Raw genomic sequence first — 15,276 nt, forward strand, 5'->3', positions numbered from 1 at the left:
GCTATAATCACCATACATAACATAACTTTAAATGACTGCTGGGTGAAATAGCTAACACAGCACTGGGTCCAAAATGGACTGGGTTATTTATACCCAGCACATTGGGTTGAGGATTTAACACAGCACGTTGGGTCAAGATTTTGATCAACCATTGGGTAAAAAATACCCATACTGATGAGTTAAATCTACCAAGAAATTGGTTACCGGGTTAACAATGGTTAAAAGCGATACTGATTTTATTAGCAGCGCTAATCCAATTTTCATTACCAGCATTTTCTCCGGTGTCCAAAGTCAGCGGTGTTTACCCTCTGAGCCATTCACACGCCACCAATGTTTTCTAAGAATATTACATTAATGGGGACGTAAACCATAACCTTTTCTTAACAATAATATGTTATATGGGACCTCACTAGTCTAAACATGACATTCTGATTAATATTACATTTGTGGAATCTGAGTTATGAAGCAAAATCCAGCGGCCATTTTGCCACTTGCGGTCGACTGAAGATGACGTCACAGTTGCTCAGGGCTCAGGTAACGACCAATCACAGCTCATCTGTTTTCTGAAGCTGAGCTGTGATTGGTTGGATGTCATTTTCCCTTGACAGTAAGTGGCAAAATGGCCACCTTCTGACGACTGGATTTTGCTGCTTAATTCATGTTCCACTAACACAATATTGACCAGAATACAGTACCATATTTAAACTAGTAGGGTTGAAAACAACTTATTATTGTGAATAATTTTTTGGGGGGTTGACTTTCCGTTTAAATGTACTTCTACTTCAGGATGCAAAACTCCAAACTGGTGATCAGCTTCAGCTCTTCAGCCCGCCCAAATTAAATCTTCAACCCACTCTGCTGGGTCAACCCAACCTTGGGTAAAACTAACCCATTCTGCTCAAAAGTCATGCGAGTAAAACCATTGCAATTAAATCATACTGTAGTGTCAATTATAATACTCCATTTAAAATTGTATTCTGTTTAATTTTGGTGGTTGCAGTTTGCATTGGGCACAACTGCACTGCATGTTGTATGATGTATTTTAGTTTACCTTATTTAGTTGCTTGAAGTGAGCAAACATTGCTCTATGAGGCGGTGCACCACCGATTAATTAATAAATAATTGGAAAGCTTTTCACCACCGCAGATGTTTATTTTGAGAAGCATCTTTTTCTTCACTATGTTTTTAGCTGGAACAGCTGGCATTGACATGATGCTGTTGGTTTTTCATGAAGCAAAGTAGCTGAGCATGTATACAGTTGGTAGTTATTGATGCTGAGGTGATGCATTCTCCTGATTTCCATGCAAGCAGTTTGGGTTCAATTTCCACTCCGTAATGGTGTGAATGTGTCAATAGTTTTCTGTCTCTACATGTGCCCTGTGATTGACTGGCAAGCAGCTAAGCGGTGTGTTGTCTGCCTTTTTAGCTGACGCCAGCTGGGAAAGGCTCACTGGAGACGCATTGTAGAAAATAGATGATTGGGTCAGACATATGGACGCCATCTTGTTACCCAGCTGAAACCGAGTTGGCCAAACTGTTCTATCAATGGCTTTGGATTGGGTGAATCAACAGCGCCTCTGCTGGTTGCACCCTATTAGTGCACTTCATTTTAATCTCAGTGGCTTCTAGACATGATTAATCAACAATTCTACTTAATTGTAATAATTTGTAACATAATCAATTCAAACTCAAGCATTTTTAATTTCATTTGATAATCAAAACTTTACCCACCAAGACAAAATGTAAAGTAATGCCTTCTCAAGTGAGAATTCCAGTGGTGCGCTATACTCTGTACAGTGCCAGAGTGAAATACAAAGAGACCACCCACCTCTTTATGTAATTCACACCGGCACATTTACACACATAAACACACAGTAATTCTATGAGGCTCAAGGTTGTCGTGCTTATTGAATATATCAACCTAACCACTGATGTCATTGATCAAAAAGCCAATTCCAGTTCTATTATTGCGTTAGAGGTTAAAACAATTGCCAAATGACTTTGTGAAGTGCACTCACTTGGTAAACAGATCTTAGATCCATTAAAAACCTTGGAGATTATCAAGGCCCAGTCCAACAATTTGTGGAGATTGCTCTAAACACCTTGCTGGTGACCTTGCTCTCACATGGATGAAAGTCAATGAGAAAGACAGCATGAAAAACCCACAACCCCCCCCCCCCACCTGCACTTTAATTACACTACAGCTCAATGGCTGACTACTTCCTCGCCCTCTCTTCCTGACGGCACTGCGTGCGTGTCCTTATCAATACCTCGGACTCACTCCAATAGTCTGCATGTGCCAGAGGCTTAAAAGCTGCAGCCACCCACTAGTGGCCATTTTTAATCGGGGTATCTTTGTTCGGTGATAGACACAGCATAGCATGAAGTCCATCTCATCAATAATGATGTCTGGATGTGCTTTGTGGTTTTACTGTAGCTGCTTCTCCCTGACCTCTTCTGTGGGGATGGTGGATGGTCTCCGTGTGTTTCATCATGCGCACCGTGCCTCCTACTCTGATAGCTAAATGTTCCGAAGAAGATCAATGAAGTCTTGAAGACGTCTTGTATGGTGGACTTTTCAGGGTTGGCAAATGTTTTAAGAAAAAGTGCACAGTCACTGCACACTGGATGTGGTTTGATGGTGTGATTAGTCATGAAAGGTGCCACGTAACAGCAACTGTTCTAAAGAATACTAGCTGAGCTAAAATATCAATGGGCGCACACCAAAGTTTGTATAGTTAACAAAAACTGACATAACTAAAAGTAAAATTGAAAAAAAAACCATTAACAAAATAAAATAAAAATGAGAGTGCTTTTTAAAAAAACAAACAATACTAGAATTATTGGGGTTAATTTATTTCTGTATTACTGTGCAGCTGTGCGGAAGAAGGAAAGTCAAACGGTTGTTTGTAAATTGTAGTTTATTTTATTACACAGTAATATTTACCTTTAAAAAAATAAATAAAAATATTGCATTGGAAAAATGCTCCACATAAAAAACTAATACTACAATTTTAAAAAGTAAACTTAAATGCATTTTCTATTAAATAAAAACATTTTTTTTTTTTTTAATAAAATCTAATTAAAAACGAAAAGAATAAAAAAATAAGTAAAAACAACATACAGGAACAGAATACATGATTACCACCCACGTGGAACAAAACTAACAAACACCAATTACATACCAGTTGCATCCACAACAGGTACATAATAAGGAAAACGGAATCCATGGATAACATGAACCAATAAGGGATCATCAAACAAAGTATCTGTGTCGTGATAACCTTCATAAACTTGAATGAGAGGTGGGAAGCATGGAAAATATTGCAGTAATTGAAAGACAAGCCATAAACCATTTTTATCTGTTGTTATCAAGACAATGTTTCTACTCGGCTGCTTGCTAGGAGGTCATATGGAGTGCAAACAGGTATTTTTTTTTATTTTTTTTTAGTTTTAAAGATAAATTATGACTTAGGTTTTTCAATGTCAGGTCTCTGAAGAGGAAAATGTCTGTGCATGGATATATGCTTCAAATGAATAAATAATGAACTGCAATGAGGTATACGCTTTAATTTGTGGAGCTAAAAATGCAGAAAATCTGCAATATCTTTAAGGCAAGTTTTTTGTTAATTTTTTTGTTAATTACATTTTTTTTTTAACCGGTGAAGGATTGTTTATGCTATGGCAGAGTACTACATTATGCAGCCAAAGATAGCTGCACTTTGGTGAGGAAACTATGAAATTATAATGCATTTGACAATAAATGACATGGAAATAGTCTACATTCTTTATTGTTGGCTTGGGGTCAAATTCATCTGTACATGAAGGAGCATGTACAGTACTTTCAAAATGTAATATACATGCAAATGGGAATGTGGTGAAATATACATTGTAGCAGAAAGCTACATATTCAAGATTGGCAAAAACCTCATAGGCCTAATTGCATATGACAACTTCATTTGAACTCTCACAAGTCGGTCTATATTTTCAGTTGACTTTACATGAGTTTCCATTCATAATTTATTTTCCTTCGCGTATGCATGTTTTTAATAGTTTTGCTGCTACGTCATGTGCTCTTTCCATAGCATGGCCATTTGTCTTGAAGTTGATCATTTCATGGGCATGGGGCTAGCTGTTGTTTTATTTTAGTGCACAATTGTCCATAAAATAATAAGTCACTGATTGCGTAGATGTTCACTTGCCTGACTTAGTTTTAATCGGGGTATCTTTGTTCGGTGATAGATACAGCACGCTGCGTGGGCTCAATTCCCACGGTGTGAATGAGTGGCTGTCTGGTGTGGTCTGCCTTTTACAGGAATTGATACATTTTATATATGATATATCATTATATTCCACAGCTAAGTGGAATTTAAGGCACACATTTTAGCCTCCTACAGGAATGGTAGCAGCTGTAACCTGCAATTGTTTGTCTTTTGGCAATTCCATAGTTGTGGCCCATTGATTTCGCAGGAACAGGAACGTGACAGATGGTGTCAAGCTGTTGGTGCTTACTAAGTGTTGAGAAAACTACTGTAATTATTATAGAGCTATTCTTATATGGAGTCATTAATCGTGTAGTGGTGCATGTATCTGCCCGACTTCGGTGCAGGCAGCGTGGGTTCAGTTAGCACTGAATAGTGTGAGTAAAGTGAAAGTTCATTTCATTGATGTCTTGATTTCTTTGGTGTCTGATATGTGACATTTCATCCAGTTCTGTAATTCCACTAATTAAAATCAGATGTGTGGAGTGTTTTGAAACTTGATTTCTATGACTTAAACAACTGCCAAATGAACATTTCAAAATTCTGCTCATAAAAGATTTGAGCAAAGTCATGAAGTTGGGGAAAAAGCTCCTCGGTGGCAAGATTCCAGGGGTGGATGAGTTCCACCTGGAGTTCCTAAATACTTTGGTTGATGTGGGGTTTTCCTGCTTGGTACGCCTCCACTACATCAAATGGACATTGGGGATGGTGCCTCTGGATTGGCAGACCGGGGCGGTGGTCCCACTTTTAGGAGAAGGTACGTTCCAGCTGGTAAGGTCTATTCAGGGGTGCTGGAGGAGGAGGGTTCATCTCAGATTCAGGAGGAACAGCGCCATTTTGTCCTTGCAGTGGACCAGTGGAGCAGCTCTACATCCTCGGCAAGTGTCCTCTCGGGTGCATGGGGGGTTCACCCAACCAGTCTACTTGAAGAAGGCGAAGACTGTGTCCTGTGTCCCCTGAGGAATCTCCTAAGGGAGGATACTAATACATGCTTGTTTGGTCACTGCACAACCGGTGTCAGAGTGTGGTCCGCATTGGTGACAGGAAGTCGGATTTGTTTGTTCCTGTGACGATTGGGCTTTGATATGGCTGAGCCTTGTCACTGAATTTGAACTTTTATGGACAGAATTTCCATGTGCAGCAGAGGGGTTTCTGCTTTTTGCAGATGATGTGGTTTTGCAATCTGTAACTCTAACTAGAGCGGTGGGGCAAGGATAAGAATCAACACCTCCAAATCAGAGACCCTGTAGTGTAGTATCTTTCGGTCTTGTTCACGAGTGAGTAAAGAATGAAACAGGAGATCGACAGCTGAATCAGGCCAGCGTCTGCAGTGATGTGGACTCTATTCATATTAAAGAAAGACTGATCGATCTACATTCCTACTCTCACCGGTCACGGGCTGTGGGTTGTGACAGAAAAAACAAGATCCCAGATACAAATGACATTTGGGTGTCCGGGCTCTCCCTTAGATATAGGGTGAGAAGCTTGGTCATCTGATCAGTATGTCTCGTGTATATCTCCCTGGTGAGGTGTTCCAGGCATGTCCCACCGGCAGGAGGCCCCGAAGACGACCCAGGACACGCGGGAGAGACTGTATCTTCCGGTTGACCTGGAAACACCTCAGGATCACCCCCCGAAGAGCTGGACAAAGTGGCTGGGGACAGGGAAGTCTGGGGTTCCCCACTTATGCTACAACCTGACCCCGGATAAGCAGAAAAAGATGGATGGATGGATTTTCCGAATCTTTGGACTCTTAACTCATTCACTGCCATCAATTCATTAAAAAAAAAGATTATTAAAAAATTAGGGGCCTCAGGCGATTAACATTTTTAATTGTAATTAATCGCATGACAAAACTAGTTAACTCATAATTAAGCACAAATGTTATATCTGTTCTAAATGTACAATTTAAAAAAATCTAGGTTTTCATACTCTTTCTAACAAAAGTGGAAAAAAAAGTTAAACTAATCGAAATAGTTTAAATGAATTTTTGACGATTATAGCCGTTAATGGCAGTGAATAAATAAAAAAAATAAAATTATTTTTTTTATATCTGTTCTAAATGTACAATAAAAAAATCTAGGTTTTCATATTCTTAACAAAAGTCGATTTTTTTTTTAAACTAATAAATAGTTTAAATTAATTTTTGACGTTTATAGCCGTCAATGGCAGTGAAAGAATAAAAAAAAAAGAAGAGAAAACATTATTAAAAATTTGGGGCGTTAGGCGATTAAAATTTGTAATCATACTCTTTTTAGCAAAAGGGGAAACTTAGGTTTTCATATTCTTAACAAAAGTGGAAACAAATGTTAAACTGATAGAAATAGCCGTCAATGGCAGTGAATGAGTTAATGGGGTATCGTAGTATCGAGTGTTTGCGAACATAGCGAATGTTGGCTTTTCGTCAGGGTTCGTTAAAGATCACGAACAGTTGCAAAAACGTTCATAAACATTTTTAATGATCGCAGTTTTATCTTGTCGGCAAGAAATTTTGAACATGGCAAAGAGTTTTATTCGTTTACAAACACCCTGAGATACAGGCTTTAACATCATTTTAGATTAACACTGTATACATTTATTTAGAGTATGAAAAACTTGATACCCAAAGTTCCAAATATTCCTTACAAAGAATATGACCATGACAGAAAATTCAGCGATCCTGTGTCATATTTCCACATTTTGAAAAATTTCACCTCAAACTGTGTTAATTGTAGCCATTAACTGTTCAATTTACCATTAGCTTTCAATACTGATACCAGCCATAGAGATCAAACTAACACAGTAAGATAAGATGTAGCCAAAGGCTTGAATGTTAGCAGACGCCATAAGATATGAAGTGTTTATTTACTTGGAGACTGCAGTAATTCACTTGCAACCACACAGTCACAGTGCTGAGAGAAATCTTTCTCGGCGGCGTCTACTGGAGAACACCTGATAATGTAAGTAAACATAACGCCCGCTCCCCGGCATAGATTAACGCGACCGGAATAAATAACAAGAGCAATGATCTGCCCACTACATGGAACATTATTTCTTACTATGAAATATTTCATCAGTTAATGATGGGAGAAAAGAAAAGATGAGGAAAAAATGTAATGATTGCCTCCGGGGGAACAGACAGAACCGAGGTTGTAATTGTTACATTGAGCCAAAATCTCAGCCAATAGATTATCTCTCACATTAGATGGGCTCTTGCTGTGTGAGAGCGCTCATTTCATTAAGAGACATACAAAATGACACGCAGTGAATAAATGTGGATCCTGATTATGAGCCCAAATGCTCCAGATCTAATTTGACGAGCTGCCATCCTCCAGGCTGTCCAATGCTACCTGAGTCACATCTGTATGCCTCTCTCATTGGTGAATGGCGACATTTTACGCTAGCTTTCCCGAGGAGGGAAGCTGACCTTTGCACAGGGGGGGGGACATTTATGGCTCTGCGTGGTTCCAACTCGGAAACTGAAGGTCTTAATTGACGTGTGATTGACAGTCATTAGTCATCACAGCAACTCTGGATGGTTTTCAGCGTCACCGGCTGCCTGGAAAGATACCAATCCAACAGATGGCAACATTGCTCCTTCGTCATTCCAGCAAATTTGGCTACGCGCCATTGAGGTATGAGCGCCTCTGACAAACCCTCCAAAGTAAAAACTGCCATCAAACGCGAGTGTGGGCGATGATGATGTGACTAATTGTTGCCATAGTGATCTGGTCTTTGAGATAAGGTCTGACGGTGAACGCAGAGGAACAAGAAGAGAGAGAGAGTATGAGAAAAGGGAAGGGGGCGGGGGGACAAAGGGAGGAGGAGGAAAGCGGGCACTAATGCCTCACACGGGAGAAGAGAAATGAGTGAAGTGACCCTTTAATGTAAGGTCAATTCAATGTCCCGCAGTCAATTCAGCGATGTAAATACATTTCCATTAATTTAGTCAAGAACTGGCCTTCGTCCTTTGAGACCATTCGTTTTCTCTTCCACAATTACTGGTGTTCAACATAGATTTAAAGCGAGCAAAGGTCACTGTGTTCAAGGTTGCAACCATTCGACCGTGCCGCAGTGCTCGCCCGAAGCGCTCTGTACAATAAAGGAGTCACAGATGACAGATAAAAGAGCTTTACCTCAAAAGTTCACATAGATGTATGAAAGTAGGCGCATGTAAGACTCTCTTTATGCCGGTAGCGTGACAGTTGAATATGTTGCGTGTGTTTGATTGGGTGCCGTGTTTACTTTATGCTGGCAGATGCCCGGCCACAGCCTGGTGCATCGGCCCTTCCTTTTGTTTAATAGGACAATGAACACTGCCAGTAAAAACAAGACATTGAGAGCGAGGGCGGGGGGAAAAAAAAAAGCGAAAGCCAGGACGAGGGCATAAAAAAAGAAGAGGCTCTTCATTTCAACAGCATAACATCATCCTGCCTCTTTGTTGGAAATCATACTAATCCAGTTTTCCCCAGTGGTCAAGGTCAGCTCTTTAATAAGACAGATACAGATCACCACGGGGTTCATATTTCCCCTTGGCGCTATCTAAGAGCCCACAGGTACTGTTGTGTTATGTATTATCACTTAGGAGCCGCCAGTGGTGTGGCAAACTCTGCCGAGCTGCGGCTTGTCACGGCGCCGCGTGCCATATGACAACCCGCCTGCTCGCAATAGTTTCCACTGGGGCTGTGTGATAAGAAGGGAGAGCGCTAGATAAGATGTCTCCTACTCTGGAGGTGCCAGGAGCCAATGCCATTCACAAGGGAGAATCTGTTGATTTTTAAAACAATGTCAGGGCCGCCTGACAACACGAGCATATTTGTTTTTCCCAGCTGGAAGAGCTTTTAATGTCTTTGATTTTTATAAGCGATGACTGGCGAACAGCGTCGGTCGCTGATCCCTGACCAGTCAGAGCTCAAGCCTCCGACTGCAGTGCGCCCGATAACGACGCATGCATGTGGATTGGTCTTCACTCCCACACAGGCTGTCGCTAAATGACAGTGAAGTGACAAGTCCCGGCGATAGTGACGTGTTACGTCTTCGTTTGAACAAAATTCGTCAGCAGCGCTCGTCACTGTGCCACCTGTCAACGAACTCCCGCTACTTCTCTCCGTACCTGTCACCACAAAAATGAAATCCGCATTCCCCGGAGCCCTAAATCTTCCTGCTGGGGTCTCATATCTACTATTTTGTACAAAGGTTGAGAATATTTTGAATGCATACAAATGTCTTGCTGGGGCTGCATTGTAATTGCAAAGCATATAAATATCCCCAAATAGCGTCTCCGCTGTTTCACTATGTTTACAGGGCAGTATGTTTCTCCAATAAGCTCTCAAGTGGCATGTGTGTGTGCATCTATGCGATTACATTATGTGGTATTTATCATTTATAGTGTACACCCAACTATCACTTGTGCCTAGTGAGCATACATCAAGAGCCACACTTTTAAGTACACTTGTCTTTGATAACCCAGGATGCCGCTTTGGCATGCACATGACTAGAATGTCAATTTCCTCAAAAGTTATCATTCACTCAACTGCAAAGAGACATCTGTTCGGGCTGAAGCATTATTGATGTAATGATATCCAAACGTCACGAAGCGATAAATATCACGATATGAACCTCACAATTAAGCTGGCGAAAAGGAATGTTTTTTGGTGGAGAAGTTGAAAAGAAATTGCTGCTATGACTGATTTATGGGAGTGATAACTGCCAGAGTGGCCAAAATATTCCTAATTAAAATTAAACTGCACTGTTTTAAAAGTGCAGTATTTACATGCCATGTTTCATGCAACATGAAAAGTTGGATATGTTGAAGTGGTAAATTGTAACTTTAACTGTAATTGTAGTATCTTAAGGTCCTGTATTCTATAATAGATCCAATCTTGTTTATTATAATTAACTTTTTGTTGGGTAAAAAATTCATTTGAAAAGGACCTTGGAAAAAATCATTGCATTTCTTCATAATTTTTTGGGGGGGAAAAAACAATCGCAATTAGATTATTTTCCATAATCGTTCAGCCCTAAAACTAACCACCAGAGGGTGCTAGAACTGCACAAGTGGAATACATGACCTCACCTTTTAACAGATGTGCTGCTTTTAATATCGTGACATAATGACGACGATATCGAGGGAATTTTAATAAAAAGCGATATTGCCATCGTCGTCCCTAGTTTGTAACACTATTAATTATTATAATATAATATGAAATTTAGTAATTCCTCATTTTTTTCCAACAGTTTTTTGTGGGCAAAAATGTTTTTATGGCTCATAGTGTCTTTAAGCAAATTAGGCAGATCGGTTTGCATTTAGATTTGGTGAACATATAATCTGCTTCCTATTTTACCTGAAATACACCATTTTTTTTCAACCTAATGTGGGTCTTGGGGTTGGAGGTGCTTAGCATTATCTTTCATCGAGCGCTGAACACTTGTTATTACAATTTAAGACTGTTCAGCTAGAGTAATTTATTTTTATTTTTTAATATTGAACTCCAGCCCGTAGGCTGCTGATTGACGATCCCTGGGGTAAAAGGGTAATGGTTAAAGGATGAGGTGGAGGGCGTCGGACGGAATCGTTGTACCTCCGAAATCAGACCCCCAAAAACGGCATGTTTGGCCCGACGCCAGTGATATAGAGAAACGCACACCAAGGCAATGGCAAATTATTTTTTTCCAAAAAAGCTAAAGTTTTTTTCTAAGCCCGTGAGAATAGGCTCTATACTTGGCCGGCCCATTTCTTTATACGCAAGGGAAATAGGGCAGTAGTTGTCGTCCAAAGGCACAAAGTCATACTCTTAGGTGAACATGGTGGATATAAACCGTGTATTTTTCTGGAAATATTCAATCTAGCAGTTTGGGAGAAACTGCCTAAATGGCAATCAGCTAAGTCTTTATTAAAATGTAAATTCTACCCTTGCCTCTAGTGAGTGTTGCCAAAATAAGCGAGGGAAGGTTTTTCATGGACTTAATGTATGATCCAATCTGTGCATTCTCTCTCTCTCTCTCTCTCTCTCTCTGCAGTGTTCTGATTTCTGGGGGGGAAACAGAACACATAAAACTATCCCATCACTGTTGGCTTTTCAAGAGTAGGATAAAGCTAATTAGACAGCTGGTGTTGAGCCAATTTAGGCCCCTCAGTCTGCTGTTTTGATACTATGTACATAATGCACACATTATCGCTCTCATTGTATAGCGCTTCTCCATGGTCGCAACTTGCCTTTTTAATTTAATTCCTAGTGCAAGTGTAGCCTGAATAACAGAATGATGAGCTGTCCTGGTTTAGTAAATGATGTCTTAAGAATCTGCAATTAAGGCCCTTGTAAAATGAATAGCTATCTCGACAGGTAATTGCTAATTGTCAAAATGAGAGAAAGCAACCGCAAGAAACAAATGACTGCTCATCTTCTGGTCAACTAGTTTTCGGCAATCAAACAACAAAGTCAAGTTTGAACATGTGACAAGATTCAATAGCAGCTTTTTAATCAAGATGGCACAGGTGAAAATAGGCCACCCCCGACATTTGTTTTGTGCGGGAGGACATCAATGTTACGGAGGAGATGTAAAATGTAGGTTGTTAGACATCTTGTGGAGATGGAGCTGCGAAACAATTGCGTGCTTTGCAAGCCGTGACATTTACACTAATACTTACACCAACTAGCGGCTCACCTGAGGCTCCGTTTTAATTGAGCACATTGGGGTGCGTAGGCAGAAACACAAGTGGACAAAATCAACTTATTCATGACGAGAACATGCAAAGCCCACACAGAGCGGAGCCAGCTGAAGGGTTGCTAGGAACCTATTGATTGTTGTCACGATACGCTACAGCATGTTAGGTGTGTTGGATCTATACGCACTCATCATTATCAGCAATTTAGCCACAATGACTCATTGATTTTTCATGTTTGCATGTTCTAAATCCAGCGTTATTGACCGTCTTCATTATGGGACTGACGGAAACTTTTTCCAACGAGGAACATGCTGTAACTGCAAAATGAGTAAAAATGTTGCCTATTAACAACCTGCCAAGAACAATTTGCGAGGATTGTATTCTTATTCAGCTGATTAGCTGAATCATTCCCATGGCAATCCCTGGAAGTAAAAGGCTTATTCATCTCAAGCTGTTCACCTTCTTATCTGGTTTAGATTTCACTTTGTAAAGCATCTCGGATGACCCTATTTTGTGAATGATATTTTCACAGCAAAAACAACAAAAAGGCAGGTGCAATTAACTGGATTTTCGTAAAACTCACTTATTTCTTGGGCCAATGAAGAATTGGGATAAAATGACAGATATATTTATTTGACCATTTCACAATTATTAAAATCATGTTAGGACCACAAAGTGTTGTGATGCCACAAGTTTGAAATGTTATCTAATGAAGAATACAGACTGTCAATGTATCATCATCTTTCTTGAGAGTGTGCCCTAAAATTACATTATTAACTCATTCACTGCCATTGACGGCTATAGACGTCAAAAATTCATTTGAACTATTTCTACTAATTAAAAATTTTCCCCCACTTTTGTTAACTAGAGTATGAAAACCTATAATTTTTTATTGTACATTTAGAACAGATATAACATTTGTGATTAATCGCGAGTTAACTACTGAAGTCATGCGATTAATTACGATTACAAATTTTAACCGCCCGATACCCCTAATTTTTTAAAATTATCTATTTTTTTAAATTTAACTTTTTTAATTAATCGCTTGATTTCAATAGCTAACTCACGATTAATCACAAATGCTATATCTGTTGTAAATGTAAAAAAAAAATATCTCTAGGTTTTACTACTAATAGAAACTAATGAATTTTTGACGTCTATACCCGTCAATGGCAGTCAATGAGTTAATATGCTACAATTCTAAAACTAACAATTATGCTATAATGGAGCCACGGCATCAATTTGTGGAGCCAACCACTTGTGCATGATTGCAGTTTGATAGTTGTGCTCATTGATACAAGTGCTGTTTCAGTTAACTCCAGTGAGGATTTGTGTGCTGTGTTTAAAAGAAAATAAATACAATCAAAACTCAAGTCTACATCTTCAATGGAGTTGACAGAGTCGCATGGCATCTTGACACCAAGCAGCGGTTTCTTGGGAGATCAATCCGATGAGCTCTGTGGGGGGAATAGAAATGAGACATTCGGCACCAGGGGTGTGACTAACGCCATTGTCAAGCTGCGCGCTGTGAATTCACGATACATCACAGTTTGCTTTCACGTCGCTTCCTCCGCTTTTAAAACGCAGAGCGAAACTAGTTTGTTGGCACGGCTGCATATTAATGGTGGCATTTGCCAGAGTCACGTAACACTTGTTAGTCCCTCCTGATTGGTATCGGTCAGGAAATACCTCACAATCGTAGTCAAAGTAAGACAATTGCATTCAACGCATCTCTCAAAAACATAATTATACTGAAGGCCTTTCTTATTTGAAAGTTTTTTTCCCCCCTTGTCCCTACTTTTTTAATTGAAATTTTATTCACTTACTCATAGAGTCCTCAAACAACGAAATCAGAAATGGACTTATTACTGGAGAGACGGATCCTAATGACTCCACGCTAACGCTGTACTTCATATGAAGACTCCTGAAGGACCCTTCAGTGAACAGCGGGGCGATTGAGAACAAGTGAGACAGCAAAGGACTCGATAAGCAATGCTGAGGACAGTGTGTTATTGTGTATTGATTGTTATATTCTTCAATTATTATCAATATTATATAAGGAGTCCTCGAGTTACGGCTGAGTTCCGTTCCTACCCTGGCGATGTAACCCGAATTTCGACTCGTCGGATTTCACCATTAAAGTCGATATTTACATCAAAATACTCATGATAGTAATTTAAAAAAAATCATTTTTGCGCGACCCGGAAGAGCCAATATTATGCTGCGTAACCAATATTTTGTGTTTCTGCACGGACATTCATTGCTGACGGACGGCAGGGCGGAGCTAATTCAAACTTAAACACGGAAATGTGACGCACCTGAAGGCGAGCCGACCTGCTCGATGGATGCTCCGTTGCTGGATGTAACAACAACACAATTTTAAATAACTTTAACTCATTTGCTCCCCAAAATGTATAAATACATTCTATTTGAAATGTTATAAGTGTCCCAAATACATATTTATATGTTTTTTAACCATTTTTTTTAATGCTTTGATGCAGCCTGTCAACTGCAAAGAACAGTTGAAGAAATGATAGTTAATACACAAACGGCCAGCAGGTGGCAGCAGAGCAAAAGAGATCAACCAGGGCCATGTTGGAAAAAAGCTTCAACAGCAATTCTAAATAGAGTTGTGAACAATGATGAAACTTAGCTATAGTCTAATGCTAATTGCGGCAAAACGGAAACAGATAGAAATATACTTTTTTTTCCTGATGAAAGAAGAGACTCTAATCTTGCTTTTGGTAGGTTCTATGTTTTTATAGCAATAGAACACAATATTCTGTGGGCCTTGCACAATCAGTCAAAATCCAGTAAAACAGCCGGGAGCGAAGGGGATTGCTTCAGTGAAAATGGCTGGGAGTGAATTATCATGATGACAATGCAAAGGTACCAGTCTATTAGGGATATACAATTCCTCCTCTAAGTCCTGGTAGTTAAAACTTGTTAAACCACAGTTACGGACAAAATCTACTGAATGACTAAGAATCATGTTCTTACACACAGTCAGCCACCATGCTGGTATATAACGGTATACACGTACAGAGTTTATCCCCAGCGTAAAGCTCGGTTGCGTTGAGACGGATAAAGAAGAGCCTTTGTCTCAAAGGGTTTATAGCTGTGGTGAACAAAAAGCTTTCCACGGCAACAGAAGTTTGTCGGTTTTCACCGCTTGGTATTTTTTGCAGAATACTATTTTTATGATATTTTTACATCAAGCTAGAGGACAAAATCTTTTTTTCGTGAGGGATGCATTTGATACACTTGTGATTCATGTTTTACCATTTTACCATGCTGCAAGTAGGCACACAGCGTGGCTGCTGAATGTATTATCCAGGATTTTGTTTTGTAGGTTGTCATTCAGTATGT

General features: G+C 39.7%; 1 long non-coding RNA gene across 2 annotated transcripts in view; it reads left to right on the top strand.

Annotated features, from left to right (window-relative positions):
• The window catches only part of LOC147168647 (uncharacterized), a 24,148-nt gene extending 9,181 nt beyond the window's left edge, over positions 1-14,967 (top strand). Inside the window, exon 4 of one of the 2 annotated variants that reach the window (XR_015095992.1) lies at positions 13,740-14,967. This is a non-coding gene — a long non-coding RNA (uncharacterized LOC147168647). Of the gene's footprint in view, positions 1-5,800; positions 6,203-13,739 lie in introns of those variants that run through there. The other variant, XR_015095993.1, reaches the window with a different exon arrangement.
• Positions 14,968-15,276: the final 309 nt, after the last annotated feature.

The sequence above is a fragment of the Leptonotus elevatus genome, chromosome 9, assembly GCF_054856555.1.
Source record: "Leptonotus elevatus isolate MCC_2025b chromosome 9, RoL_Lele_1.0, whole genome shotgun sequence".
NCBI classification, from domain to species: domain Eukaryota; kingdom Metazoa; phylum Chordata; class Actinopteri; order Syngnathiformes; family Syngnathidae; genus Leptonotus; species Leptonotus elevatus.